This window comes from Marmota flaviventris, chromosome 6, assembly GCF_047511675.1.
Source record: "Marmota flaviventris isolate mMarFla1 chromosome 6, mMarFla1.hap1, whole genome shotgun sequence".
NCBI lineage: Eukaryota > Metazoa > Chordata > Mammalia > Rodentia > Sciuridae > Marmota > Marmota flaviventris.
The window spans coordinates 11,646,155-11,660,946 of NC_092503.1; the positions used below are offsets into that span (position 1 = coordinate 11,646,155).

At 40.8% G+C, this 14,792-nt stretch overlaps 1 protein-coding gene across 2 annotated transcripts in view; it reads right to left on the reverse strand.

The window, feature by feature from the left end:
* Tiam2 (TIAM Rac1 associated GEF 2) overlaps positions 1-14,792 on the reverse strand; it is a 232,700-nt gene that overhangs the window by 115,133 nt on the left and 102,775 nt on the right. For both annotated transcript variants that reach the window (XM_071612884.1, XM_071612883.1), the window contains exon 3: positions 10,836-10,941. The gene's annotated coding sequence lies outside the window, so the exon portion shown is untranslated. The remainder of the gene's footprint in view (positions 1-10,835; positions 10,942-14,792) is intronic.

Genomic DNA, 14,792 nt, shown 5'->3' on the forward strand with positions numbered 1-14,792 from the left:
GGCAGCTCTGCCGGATGGCAATGCGGTCGGTCACTCCACTTAAACCAGGTACCCCCGCCCTCCAGATGACAAGGGATCCTTCTCCCTCAGAAAGTCCGAGACACAATTTAAGGACAAACGGTACCGAACAGTGAACTCCAAACTATAAATCTGAAAACTCTTAAGCCAAAGAACTCACACAGCTAAAAATTTAAGTCCCGATGGAATTACATATTAATCAAGAATCTATTAAAAAAAAAAAAAATCTGACATATTTAAATTTCCCATTCATCCTGAAGGAACTGACCGGTAAAGACGGAGTAGCTGTCATTAATGCTTTACCATGATCTTAGAGGAGAAATCATTCTTCCTTGAGACATCAAGAAAAAGAAATCCACAGAATCAGCTTTTGGAGAATTTTTAATTCATAAAATGTGGCAGGAAACCACACACAAAAAAATTCACCATGAGGCGTTTGAAAGCATATAGACACTCCAGTTCATAGATGATGACTCTCTTCTGCACAACAACGTGTGCAGCTTCAGCACAGAATAATGTAAAACAAAGATAAGTCGGCGCACAGGAGGCGATGTTGCCAAAGGACTCACATATAAAATCAAGTCTCAGTTCCAGGAGCAGGAAAATCAACATGTATAAGCTTACCTTTGCCCAAACTTTGGATGCAGCCACTTTTCCTCAGGGTCTCTGGGTTAACAGAAAAAGTTCCACGGAGCTAGAATCCACATTCACATCCCCGGACTCTCCTGGCCCTGCCCGTGGAGAGCCAGGAAGCAGCGTCTAACACTTGAAATGCTCAGCCGTTAAGAGCTAAAAACGGATCCTGGGCAATGCTGATGTATTTTTGTCTGCTAGCTACACACCCTCATCATGTTCAATTTTTTCCATTGGTGGAACAGTATGAGGCAGACTTAACCAGAAAGTGGTTTTCCACGGGCTGCCTGGAGCGATTAGCCGGGACAGCCTGCCATCAGGCCAGCGACGGACGCCGTGCTTGCCCAGGACTGGGCTGGTGTGGGCCTGCGTTCCCAGGTCACCACCAAAGTTCCCTAGGAACCGGCCCAGGGTTTGCTGAATAAAGGCTGACTCACTTGAAGGGAGACTCAGCTTCTTTTTTAAGCCCTTTAGCAGTAGAAACACACACACCTACCACCCGTGTGTTTGGGGTGGTAGTAAACAAACATTCTGCCCCCAAAACCACAGCTGGAATGTCATGGTCATAAAAAACCTGCCTCTGGAGCAACCCTGAAGTTATTTAATGATTTGCAAAATAGCCCGTACGCACTCCCCCCAAGGAGTTATTTCATTTTTAACTTAGCTGAACTACCCTTATTTTATTAAAAGTCCTCATTAGTGCCTATTTTACTCAAAATTTTTCTTAAAATAAGGATTAAATTACAGTAAATTAAAGTTATTCACCAGAATCTCAGACTGTTTTTAAGTCTTGCTGTATCTTTTGAGAAAACACCTTAAATATAAAACAAATACCTGAAAGTTAAAGCAACACGTTCAGATAATTTTATATATATTTTTTTGGGGGGTGCCATTGCTGAATAAAAAAAACAGATGACATCTGTGGGGGGCTTTATATTTTTGTGTTTGTTCTGCTGTAGCAGGGATTGAACACAGGGGTATTCTACCTCTGAGCTACATACCCAACCCTTTTGATTTTGAGACAAGGTACCACTTTGTTGCCCAGGGTGATTTTCTTACCTCAGCCTCCCGAGACAATGGGATTTCAGGCATGTGCCACCATGCCCTGTTCTAAAATTTTTGAAGTTATATTCTATAGAAAACAGTTTAATCAGAAGTTTTCAAGATATGCATATTCTAGGTGAGCAGAGACATAGTTGTTCTGGATAAACACATAAGGAGAGCTTGGTAAGCAAATATTTTTATTATTTTAAAACAGTGAATGGAGCTACTCATGAAATAGGCAAAATTGTTATTTCATTTGAAAGCCAGATTATACTAAAGACGGATAAGTTAACTCCTTCCCTGTATGAAAATGTATCTTTACAGACACACGTATACATCTATCATATAGACATATGGTAGAAAAAACTGGACTTTTTTCCATATATTAGTTAATACATGCTTGAAGGGATGTTTTCTAATCCTAACTATCAAATAAAAGCCATTAAATAAAATAATCAGTCTAATAGTCATAAGATTTAGTCTAAATTCCTTGGTTCTGTGTTCACATTTAGAACACAGAACCAAGGAATTTGTAGCGCTCATGGAATAAACTTGATAAGTTCCCTATTCTAACCCCCTCCCATTACAGATCTAGAAACTGAGCCCTTATGTGAATGCCCGAGGTCAGAGAGCTGGTCAGCTGCAGGCGGCAGAGCAAGGATGTACCACCCCAGTGACCACAAGCCCTGGGATTGAAGTCAGAAGGTTGCTATGGAAACCAAGTCTCATAACATAAAATGTGGGAATTCCCCAAATGTTAACTAGACATGTATGTTTATTAACAAAATACTCCGGGTAAATACGGAAGTCGTAAGAATTCTGCTAAGTCACTGAGCTCCTGTTCCTTTAGATCAACAGTGTCATTTCTGTTAAGGAAGGAAAAAAAAAAAAAAAGGTAAAATAAAATATCAGCTAGCGTAAAAGAAGCTTTCCACATAACTTTGAGACAGGGAAGGACTTCTAAATATGAATAAGAGAAGATAATACAAGAAGGAAGAATGAAATTTTAAAATTGATCATATTTCTAAGGTTGAAAAATATTTCAGAAGAAACATACTTGGATGTCTGTGCTCTATTGCTGCTTATAGATTTTCACGAGACAACTCTAGTCTTTTCATACATGTTATATGTAGATCTCTCTGTGCTAAAAAATCTCTTGTAAGAATGAACTACTTCCAACATTCCTCAGACATTTCAAATGGATTTTCATTTATCTGGTCTATTTTTTATTACTGAGGTCACCCAAATAATTTACTTCTGTGAATTTTTAAAGTCACTTGGGGATTCAAACTATGCAAAAAGGTTTTTCAAGTTCTTTAGACTTTGCCCAACTACATAAAATACTCAATTTAGTTCTCCATCCTACAATTCCAAAAACCAGCATACTTTCAAATCATAAAACTAGACTTGATCTTTTTAATGCTTTATTCTGAGATAGTAGGACATATGTGTTAACAAGCATCTAAAATTAAATTCCTTGGCAAAGATCTGAGAAACATGTAAATTACTACTTAGGAAGTGTTCAATTTTGAAGCATTCAATACAAAATGGCACAGTTAGAAGCGAGTATAGCAAAGTGTTAACAATTATAGAATTTAAGTGGTGGTTATTATGAGTGTTCCCTGTACAAATTTTTTTTTTTTGTACTTTTGCAAATTTCCTTAATAATAGGTTGGAGAGATGGCATGCGTACACACAGGTGCATCCCACAAATTGGCCAATCATAACACCTGGTTTTACTCTATACCTCCTCAAGACCGAGCAGATAATTCTTAAGGACAGAATTATCCTACAGTGAGTGTGTGAGCACATGTTCACAAAGGCATGCTCCAGAGAGTTTCCGTTTCTATCCAGAGAAGAGCTGGAGGATATAAAATGATAAATTATGGCTTAGGAATACCTTCCGAATTAAAAAAAAAAAAAAATATCTGAAGACTAGGGATGTAGTTCAGTGGTACAAAGCTCACCTAGCATACATGAAGCCCTGGGTTCAATCCCCAGCACCACACACAAAAAACTTTTTGTTCAGGACCACCATCACATAAATCATAATTAATGAAAAAATAAGAGTGCTGTAGAAATATCTCAGACTTCAAAACCAGTATACCCGGACCAGCAACTGATCTCTTGGTAACTTCAATGCTGTCTGAAACCCATTTTCTTTTTTTAAATTTGCTCTTATAAGTTATATATGACAACTAGAATGCATTTTGACACATCATTCATAAATGAAGTATAACTTCCCATTCTTCAGATTGTACATGATGTAGAATCACACCCATTATGTAATCATACATGTGCATAGAGTAATAATGTCCAATTCATTCAACAAAACTTCCTACCCCCTGACCCCCTCCCTTCATTCCCCGCTACCTTATCCAAAGTACCTTTATTTTTTCTGAAACCCATTTTCTTCATCATAAAATGGGATCAATAATAATGTTTACTACAAATAAAAATATAAATGAATGCAATAATCTATAAATAGTTAAAGAAAAACTGACATAAAAAGACAATTTTTTTTTTGACCTTGGTGGGCATGGAACCAGGGCCTCGTGCATGCTCAGCAAGTGCTCTTCCACCGAGTCATATCCCAGTCCAAAAAGACAATCTTAGAAGCAATGTGAGCTGTCAGAAATAACCTCTTTGCTTAGAACTCAAGAATCTCCACCCTTTTACTTCACCTTTAAGGTCAAAAAGAACACTACTGAAAGAACATCCCATCAAGCATCTTTCCTTATTGTTAATCTATAGTCAATTTATGGTTTAAAAAATGAGACCAAAACAATAACAATGAATAAAGATTAAAAATATAAATTACTTTTACCAAACAAAAATTCAAATGATCAAATAATGGCTCACACATGTCAGCATCAACCTGTGAGGCAGTTACCCCCTTGAGCAAAAGAGACGGAAGAACCTTGTGCTCTCCATGCAAAAGCAATCCATCAAACAGAGTGGGCTGAGAGATAGAACTGGAGACACTGTTTCAAAAATGTTCCGGATAAGGGCACTAGGAGAAGAAAATGATGCATATGATGTATTCACATGAGGATGCTGAGAGCTTCAGACGTATTTCTTGAGAAGGTGATCTCCATACCCCAAAACCTAACAGGTATGTTTCTGAAACCAAAATCTTCCAAGTTATCCCAGAGAATACAGCAGTTGCATGCACAGCTGGTCCTTATGTCTAAACCTGGCATGGTCTGAAGGCTTACCTCCCAGGTGGGATGCTAAAAACTCACAAATGCAGGGCTGGGGTTGTGGCTCAGAGGTAGAGCGTTCACCTAGCATGCGTGAGGCACTGGGTTCGATCCTCAGCGCCACATAAAATAAAATAAAGATATTGTGTCCACCTATAATTAAAAAATAAATATTTTTTTAAAAACTCACCAATGCACAGTTGACACATGCAGTTCATTTGCTACTCAGTCATTATCCCCAGGAAGCAAGCCAAACCCCCAGGGCTTGGACAGTAGAGTTCCTTAGGCCTGCCTCCGATTATTGCTTTATGACTCTGTATTGCTTTATGACTCTGTATATGTTACTTGGTGTCTGTTATGGTCTAGATATGAGATATCCACCAAGATTTCATGTGTGAGACAATGCAAAAATGTTCAGAGGTGAAATGATTAGATAATAAGAGGTGGGATCTAATTGGTGGATTCACCCACTAATATGGATTAACTAGGTGGTAACTGGAGATCTGTAGGGTGTAGCTGGAGGAGATAAGTTGTTGGAGTATGCCTTGTGGTTTATATTTTGTCTCTCTGCTCCCAGATTGCCGTGACCTGAGCTGCTTTCCTCCTACACACCCTTCCACCATGATACTCTGCCTCACCTTGGGCCCAAAGCTGTTATCAGATGACCATGGGCCAAAATAAACTTTTCCTCCTCTAGTTTGTTCTTGTAGCTACACTGGTCACAGCAACACAGAGGCTGACTCAACGACCTCTCTGAGACTTGGTTTCTTAACCTGTAAAATGTAGGCAATACTAACTGCCTCCCAGGGCTATTGTAAGAATTGAGTAAAATAATAAACTGTTCAACACAAGCCCTTGCTGAGAATGGAAACTCCATAAATCAGTGTCCTTATTAAAATCATTAAATGTTAAAAGTCCATTACTTAAAAAATTGTCTGGCACATGGTAAATACCCAGTACATATCCGGTTAAATAAATGCATGAACAAACAAGTGAGTGAGCGAGTAGAAAGCTCACAGTGGTGGTGGTGGTGGTGATGGTGAACGTGAAAGGAAGAACTGTGTTGGCTGCAGTCCAAGTCTCTGTGTCAGAAGCTATTTGATCCTTTTATTTAAAATACACCACCCCACATGTGGTCACTGCCCATCAAGCATTTCTTCTGCAAGCTCCCCAGCCCTTCTCACAGAGTGATCCCCATTCCAAGCTGCTTCAGTCTCAGAGGACGCCTAAGCAGCAACCTTTGCTTCTTCAGCACCAAAGTGATAACTGCAAAGCCCCTGCACTGGTGCTGGCCACTGGCGCCTGCCTCCTGCACCACAGGGGTTGTGAATCTGCGTCTCACAGCTCAAACTTCTGTTCTTCTTTTGAAATTTCCCTGAGATGAAGCCTGTGCATAGTGACTCCAGGGTGTTAGAAAACGCATCTCTCACAAATGCCGATGAAGAAAGCGGAGTCCAGTGGGCCCAGTTATAAACTCAAGACTTAGTTTGGGTTGATTCAGACAAATCTAGACAAATCCTAAACATAACAAAACGCACAACTAAATATACCATGTTAGTAGCTTTGCTTCTGCCATCTCACCTCTGTCAGGAAGGAATGCCGGTGAGCCTACAGGGCCTCTGCAGGAACGCTTTTCCCTAAAATTATGTACCATTTTTTTGGGTGGTGGGGGAGATTACAGACATGTTCCACTGTAAATGGCTATGCACCCCTTTGGTGGACCTGTACTATACCATCATTAAGATGCTCCTAAGCACTCAATGGCTGTTTTAAATGAGAACAAAATAAAGAGAAAAAATAGATCTGTGACATTTTAAAAAGCAAAGTGGAGATGTCTTCAGAATCAGTTAAAGTCAACTTTAAGAAAACTCAAAAAACTAGCTTGGTTATGTCTTGCTTTAAGGCCATAAAAAAATCTGAATTCCATAACATAAGCTTTTCTATGTGTTTCTAAGACATCAAATGTGCAAAAATATCTTAAAGGAGTCAATTGTCATGGAAATGAGAGGTTTTATGGCATAAATATTTACAAAGTCTTACATACAAGCAAGCTCCAATAATTTAACCATTACTTTTGCAAGAATGAGCAAATATAAAGTGACATAAAAATCAAGATTTAATTAAAACTTTTCATGAAAGCTTTCCCTTATTATGTTTTTTTCCCCTGTAGGCCATTCCATCCAAATTAAATATACTTTGACTATTCATAATGAACGATAGTGCAGAACATCTTAAATTTTGAAATTTAAAAGAAGGCTTTATAATAAGTAATTGGTGGTATTTTAAGTAAATGAGAAATGTGTATGTAAAAAAGAAACCTACAGAAATGAGTTCCAGATAAGTTAAAATAAAAATTTTGGTAGAAAAAAAAATCATTCAGAAAATATGCTTGTAAAACCCTGGCTTATAAATATTATCCACTAGATACATTTGTTTACAACATTTTTGAAGGATTACACTGGAACAGTTAAGAAAGTACAAGTAATCTGCCTGGATCTTAACGTAACTTAACACTTTATATCCAACCTCTCAGTTGGCTCACAGTACTGTCCTTTACTGACTGAAGCTGCTTATGCTGAAAGGTTTCTAATAAGTTTAATTCTCAGAATAATTGAATCCAAGTTTCTAAGAGATCAGAGAGGTCACCTATTAAGCCCAACCTGCCTTCTAATTTGAGAACCTCCTACAGCATCCCGACAGATGGGCCACTCTCCTTTACTTAAATGCCCTGAATGAAGGGTGGTTCGCAGCTTTGTTAGAGATTAAATAACCACGTGGTGAAATAACCAGTTGGTAGAGGGGAACTCCCTCCTGCAGCATTAACCAGTCATTCTAGAACTTCCGTTCATCAATTTCATTCTTTCTGCCATTGTCAACACCCGTCCTGCTCCCTCTTCCACCCAACCACCCTCCACACAACCCAAGGCAGCATCCCTGGATTTTCCAGCCCTCTCCTGCCCAGCTCTGCACCCTCGGCTTTCCCTCACCAGGAAGCAGAATCAGTCTTGTAAAGCAAAACAAAGGAAGAGAGCCAGACCATGCCCTTCCCTAGAAACCAGGAGGCACGTAGAGCAGAGTGCTGAGCCTTCAGACTCAAGAGCGGCCCACCAGGCATGCTCTTGACCATGAGTTTGAAGCCATGGAATCCAGGGAGGACTGGGGTCCCCTGGAGGAGGCAGAACGGAACCCAGTTCCAGGGTCCACTCAGGTATGCAAATTACAGACTGTTCCCATTTCACAAGCCACTAGGCCCAACAGCTGACATCAGGGAAGGCAAAGACGCTGCTCTGCCAGGCAGCGTTCTCCAAGAGCAGAGGACTGAGGGAAAGGACGCGTGGTCTGAAGGCAGAGGGAACATTACTCTCCCACCTGAATACCTCTAGAGCCATTAAAAATGAGTGTGTGAAGCAGGCCGAGTACTGCAGCCTTAGGGCCCACAAACCACTTGTCTGCAAATTACACTTTTACCAGTGTGATACACACACCAGTGCTCTCTTCTATTTTTCTTAAAATAAGAAATTCTGGAAATAGTTTTCCCACTACTAATACAGAGATCAGTATTTTTTTCTTTCCAGCTTTCTTCTAAGTTAGAACAAAACAAGTGAAAGAAAAATGGCGACCAATGCTTGCTGCTGGGCACACTGGCCCGCGTGTGACCAACAGAGAGCCAGGAGTACCCAGCCCCAGCTGTTCTCGGCTTCCTGGGAGGCAGAACCCACCGTGCCAGATGATTCACTTTTTTCTTGTTGTTTTGTTTTGGTACTAGGGATTGAACCCAGAGGCGCTTTACCTCTAAACCACATCCCTAGCCCTTTTTATTTTTTATTTTGAGATAGATAGGCACTGAATTGTTTGGGGCCTGCCTCACTAAGTTGCTGAGGCTGGCTTTGAACTTGTGATCTTCCTTGTCTCGGTCTCCTAAATTGCTGGGATACCAAATGTCTACAACCATAGTTGGTCAGACAGATCACATTTTTAAGAAACACTGAAAATGCTGCTTTTAGGTAAAGTTTTTAGTTTTTAATTGTCGTTAACTAAATTAAATTTTCTTAACATGCTTGTTGTCAAGGATGTATTTTGCAGGCCAAACAAAAGTTATCCATATCCCAGAACCAGATGGAAACCCATCAGTTTACAACCTCTCATGAAAATAACAAAGCACAAACAGGAAAATTTTCAATCTTGAAAAAATATTTTAAATGAAAACAATTCATTGTCCCAACTCGCTGACTTAACAAAGCTTGGTTCTGACCCTCTAAGAACATACACCTCCACTTGACTAAGGTGACCAGATATGCAGGCATGGTTTTGGAGAGGAGCCATTCATAGAGAAGAGGCATTGTAAAGGACTGTAAGAGCCAGGCCCTCCACCTTCCTGGTGAATGGAGGGGCCTCTCTACAGAGCTCTTGATCTCCAGCAAACCAGCCTCCAGACACCACTGTACTGAAAACTTCAATTCCTGCACAAGGCCACCCCCACTTCTCCACAGCCCTATAAGAAAGTCTCTCCTTGTGTGAAATCCAGTTGGCCTCCCTCTGCTGCTGCCCATGGCTCCTCGTGTGTCCCTCAACAGCAGCAGCCCAAGCACACAGCATGGCTCCTGTTCCCTCTCACAGGTGTCCTCCCAAGCGCTTCAAGATAGGAAGAGGCCCCCCACAAAGCTCACTGCACCACTAGGTACAGAGGGGACACCATTTCCACACCTCCTTCCAGATATCAATGGACAGCATAAATCTAAGGTCTGGAGAGAAGCAAAGGGACACTTGGCAGCTGTCAGGCGTACAGCGCCAGAAGTGTGACTTATTTTCATATTTAATTCTTATCGTATTCCACTGTGATTTGTGTTTTTATCACTAATTTGCAGAAGAAGCAGCTGAGGCCTTGGAACTAATTTGCTGAAGACCACAAAACTACTACAACTGAAAACCTCAAACCAAGTCTGTCTGATAGCAAGACAACAGTATTGCTATACACGTAGAGAATGACGTATGTGCTATCAGTAGTGTTGTTATAACTTATTGACAGTATAATCAATATGATCAAACCTGTTCTTTCAGCTGATCCCAGGAACAGACTGTTGTTTTCAATGCAAAACAAATTTTCCACACAAATGCATTGGCTTTTTAAAAAATATTTTTAGTTGTAGATGAACACAATACCTTTATTTTTATGTGGTGCTGAGGATCGAATGCAGTGCTTCACACATGCTAGACAAGCCCTCTACCACAGAGCCACAACCCCAGGCCTGAACTGACTTTTGATGAACAGTACCCAGATATAATTTTTTAAACCCAGTTGACATATTAAATATATAAAGCTCTGAGTACTAGTAAATATAAAAAATCATGTCACACATACATTAACATATTTAATCCTAATCACTTTTAAGAGAAAAATATTTGTATTCCACCCATTTTAATAAGAAGAAACTGAGGCACCAACAGGTTAAATAAACTGCCTGGTGTCACTAAACCAGGAGATACCATAGATGAGAATTCAAAAAACTCAATCTAACTCCAAATAAATCTAGACTTGAGGTTCTTCATTAAAACATAAACATCTTTCCAAGTCTAATTAAATCCCTCTTTATTAGCCCAATGCAGGTGATCAAAAAGGTCAGTCAACCCACAAGTTACCAATTATCATCAATATTTCTAGCTTTCATAGGTACTATATTTGCCAATACCCAGGAATGTTAGACATCTTCCTGTTTAGAGGTAACATAATGTCAGACTCAGTAAGAATCTGCTCAGGTTTGGTGCCTTGTTGCCACAGCATCCTCAATGACAAGCACGGAGGTATCCACACTGGCCTTCCTCACTCAAATCCTCAGTCAAAAAGCAGTTAACAGCTACCCAGGAATGTGGCAATCCATCAGGGATGGAGACTGACACAGACTCTTACCGCCTTTGAGACACGCGGGGCCTTCAACTTACCCGCACAGGAGGTGTAGACAGAGCACACTTGGGGCACTCATTCATTCATTCCTCCATGAAGAACCAGCTGGCGGAGGAGGAATCTTTGTCATTCAAATACACAGCCCTGGCAAGAGAAAATAAACACACAGAAGGAGTGAGAAACAATTTTTCAAAATTAGAATTTTGTAATTAAATTTCTCAATTTCTCAGCACTCTGCTGTATCTTGGACTTGATACAAAAAAGAGGGGATCTAAAAGAGAAATCAAAGGGCAAGTGATTGACTATAAAGAAAACAAAGGGATCTTCCCACATCCTGAGTGAAGAAGCAGATTTACTGCTTCATCCCATCCCTTCACATTTATAAACAGACCTATATGGAGGAAAGAGAGGGCAAGCGAGAGAGGAAAGACACACACAGAACAGGCATGAGAGGGAGAAAACAGGCAGACAGGAGAGATAATAAAGATATTCAGGTAACTAAAAAAGAGATAGCTATCCACAGGCAGGTGATGGGCAGATAAATGATAGACTGATAGATTAGACAGACAGACAGGCAGGCAGGCAGGCAGGGAGTGCCTACCATGATCACGCCACTACTCCAAGAGCTAGCTGGAAATATAAACGTGAATAAGAAAGTCTCTGCTCCCATGAGCTTCATTCAAATGGGGAAAAGCAGTCAAAATAAATAGAAGGGAAAAAATATGGGAAAAAAAAAACAGAGTGAAATATGCAGTGTAGAGACAGATGGGTAATAAGAGTGACAAATGACTAATTTAAATTGGAAGATCAGGAAATGGCTCTCTGAGATAGCAAGTAGGCCAAGGTAGGGAATGATTCCTCCGCCTCCACCTCCCACACACAGAAAGACCAGCCAAGGCCCCAGTAAGAACCAGCATGTCTTAAACAGTTATCATGGATTCTGGAGCAGAATCCAAATGCAAATGAGTGGTGTCAAAGGAGCAAGTTTCATTACTCATTAAACAGGTCTAAGTCCTCTCAGATTATGGAGAATAATGCCTCCTCCCTATGTTTGATCTGCTCCCCAGGGACGTGTGAAAATGCATGGGCCCATTAATCAACACACCAGATAGTACTTCCTTTTTTTTTTTTTAATTGTTTTAAATGTGAAACAGATTGCTGTCAGTGAGAGGGGCTTATCTTTTTATAAGGTATAATATCAAGTCTGAGGCATACACAAGATACAGATGGAGCATTTCTTGTCCAAAATGCTTGGGACCAGAAATGTTTTAGATTTCAGAGTTTTTCAACTCTTGGGGAGTATTTGCTTGGATGAGATCAGGTGAGCATACCCGTTTCAAAAATTCAAAATCCCAAATGATCCCAAACCCAAAACTTCTTGAATGCATAAATGATGATCAAAAAGTTCGGATTTTAGAGTTTATCTGATTTTGGATGTATGGATTGGGGTGCTCACGCTGTACCTCATGAGGGCAGAACTGATGTGCTGTGCAGCCACAGTCCTTCATAGAGCATTCTGACTTCGGAACCGCAGATGGACATGGGCATGCACACCAAAGCTTCCGTACAACTAGCTGAGTGATTATTTAGATGGACTGAACTTCTGGTCTCTTTAACTATAAAATGGAAATGATACTATCTACCTGACTGTAAGTATTTAATGGAATAACGCATGAAAAGTACTTAATAAAGCGGGTGAGTCATGTGAAATGTTCAGAACAGCAATAAACCACCCCTGGACTCCGATTACAAATAGTTGCTGCTGGGATCTCCTTGGTGATCACAAGCTGTGCAAACACACCTACACAACCAGACGTGGTGGAGGTGTGATTTTCACTTATCGCATCTGACTATCAGAACGGTGTGGACCTTTTAAAACCACCTAATTCCCAGGCTGGGGTTGTAGCTCAGTGGTAGAGCGCTTGCCTCGCACACATGAGGCCCTGGGTTCAATCCTCGGCACCACATCAAAATAATAAAAATAAAGATATCGTGTCCATCTGCAACTAAAAAAAATATTTAAAAAAAATTAGAAACCACCTAATTCCCTCACCCTACAGGTGAGAACTGAAAGTCACAAGAGGGCCTGATCTGCTCACCATGACACAATTAGGGAAAAAGTTCAGAAATCTAATATATCCAGTCAAGAACACCTCAGAAGAAAACATCTCACATTGACAAGAAATTTTAATTCACTTTATTAATTCAGTAGAGACAAAATATTTTTAAGTTGTAAGAGTCCATCTAAATACATCACTGATAATATTTGGAAAATCAAGAACTGTCATATTTTACTGATGGCCTGATATTTATTTACGAACCAAAAATCCGTAAAATAGAAGATCTACCACATTTTATTTTTCCAGTGATGATAATATTGTCTTAAGCATGTTACATGACAGAGCTTCCACATATTCCTTCTGAATGCTTTGCCATTTCGTGACTGTGACAATTCATTTTCTCTTCCTTTGCATACACTGTTCCCTACTGGGAATGTCTCCCTGGAGGACTCCCAATCACCTGAGACCCAGCTTAAAGGCCTTCCCTCCTCCCCCAAACTCAGGGTCTTCCGTCCTTCCTCCACCTCCCCACCCCACCCAACAGAGGCAAGCCCTACGATGCTGTTTCACTTGTTTCTCTCCTTTACCCTATTTTAATTGTTTGGAAAGTGAAGGGCTCGTCTTAAGTCTGTTCGCCTTGTGTCTAGCACGGCTCCTTATGTGAGCTCCTTATTAGCTCATTAATAAGTACAGAATAAATGGGCTGATGGAAGAACTGATCATCAAACTGCTCTTAGGACATGATTTCACTTTAGACTAGCCTGCTTTTCCATCCCATCACCACCACCTAGGTTAAAAGTAAAGGGAAAGTTGCGGTTTAGCTACTAATCATGTAGGATCGAAGAGATTTTAGGCAGGATTATAGAATTTGCTTAGGGAACACTGACTTCAACCCCATTCATTTCGTAGATGAAGAAAGCAAGGCCTAAAAAAGATCCATCTGACCTGTCACACAGGGAGTGGGAAAGAACTGGGACTCGGTTCTCCAAACAGTGATATCAGTTCTGTCCCCAGTGTGACAAATTAGTGGCTGCCAAGAGTATCCCTCTGTGAATCCCAGACTCTTTCTCACAATCTCTCCACATTCCTTCTGCATCCCTCTGTCACACAGACACAACTGTCACCTGGTTGTCTATGATCCACTGCACCAAATGCAGACGGGGTATAGCTGCCAATGAAGGCCATGTGTGAAGGAGAATTAGCTATGAAAAGGGGCAGCAGTGTCTCATGACCATGTGATCTATGAGATGCAAGGAAGTGCCAGGTAAATACATCTGTAATGACACTCCAGCCATTCCACGCATTAGTTGTAAGAGCATGCTTGTGCCTAGAGCAGCAAGCAGACACCAGGTTTGAACAGTTATTCATTGATATGTGTCACTCATGCCAGGCAGACCTGGAAGCCCAAGTGGCTGCTTGCCACCACGAAACCACTGCAAGTCAACATGATCACACCTTACATTTTTCTCCCTTTTTTGTTTTTGGTTGGGGGACAGGGTACTAGGCATTGAACCCAGGGGCACTTTACCACTGAGCTACATCCCCAGCCCTTTTTATTTTGAGACAGGGTCTCATTAGGTGGCTTAGGCTCTCACTAAGTTGCTGAGGGCTTAAAGCCCTCCTGAGCCACTGGGATTACAGGCAGGCTCCACCACACCTGGCTCCCCGTGAAGTTTTCTGAGATGAAAAGAGGTTAGATTTTTATAATGTTCAAAATTCTGTCCCCACGCCCTCTCCCAAAGCTGTGGCCCACTCCTTCAGCTATATCACAAAGTATAAAAGTTAAATTTTTAAGAAGGGAAGACCATCCATAAAGAACTGCTCTACTCGTCATTCCATAAGCTGTCAAGGCCTGGACCAAGTTCAGAGGCCCTCAGTCTGCAGAACTTCCACTGTCAGACAAGAGCAAGAGCCCACAGCAGCCAGCACAACTAT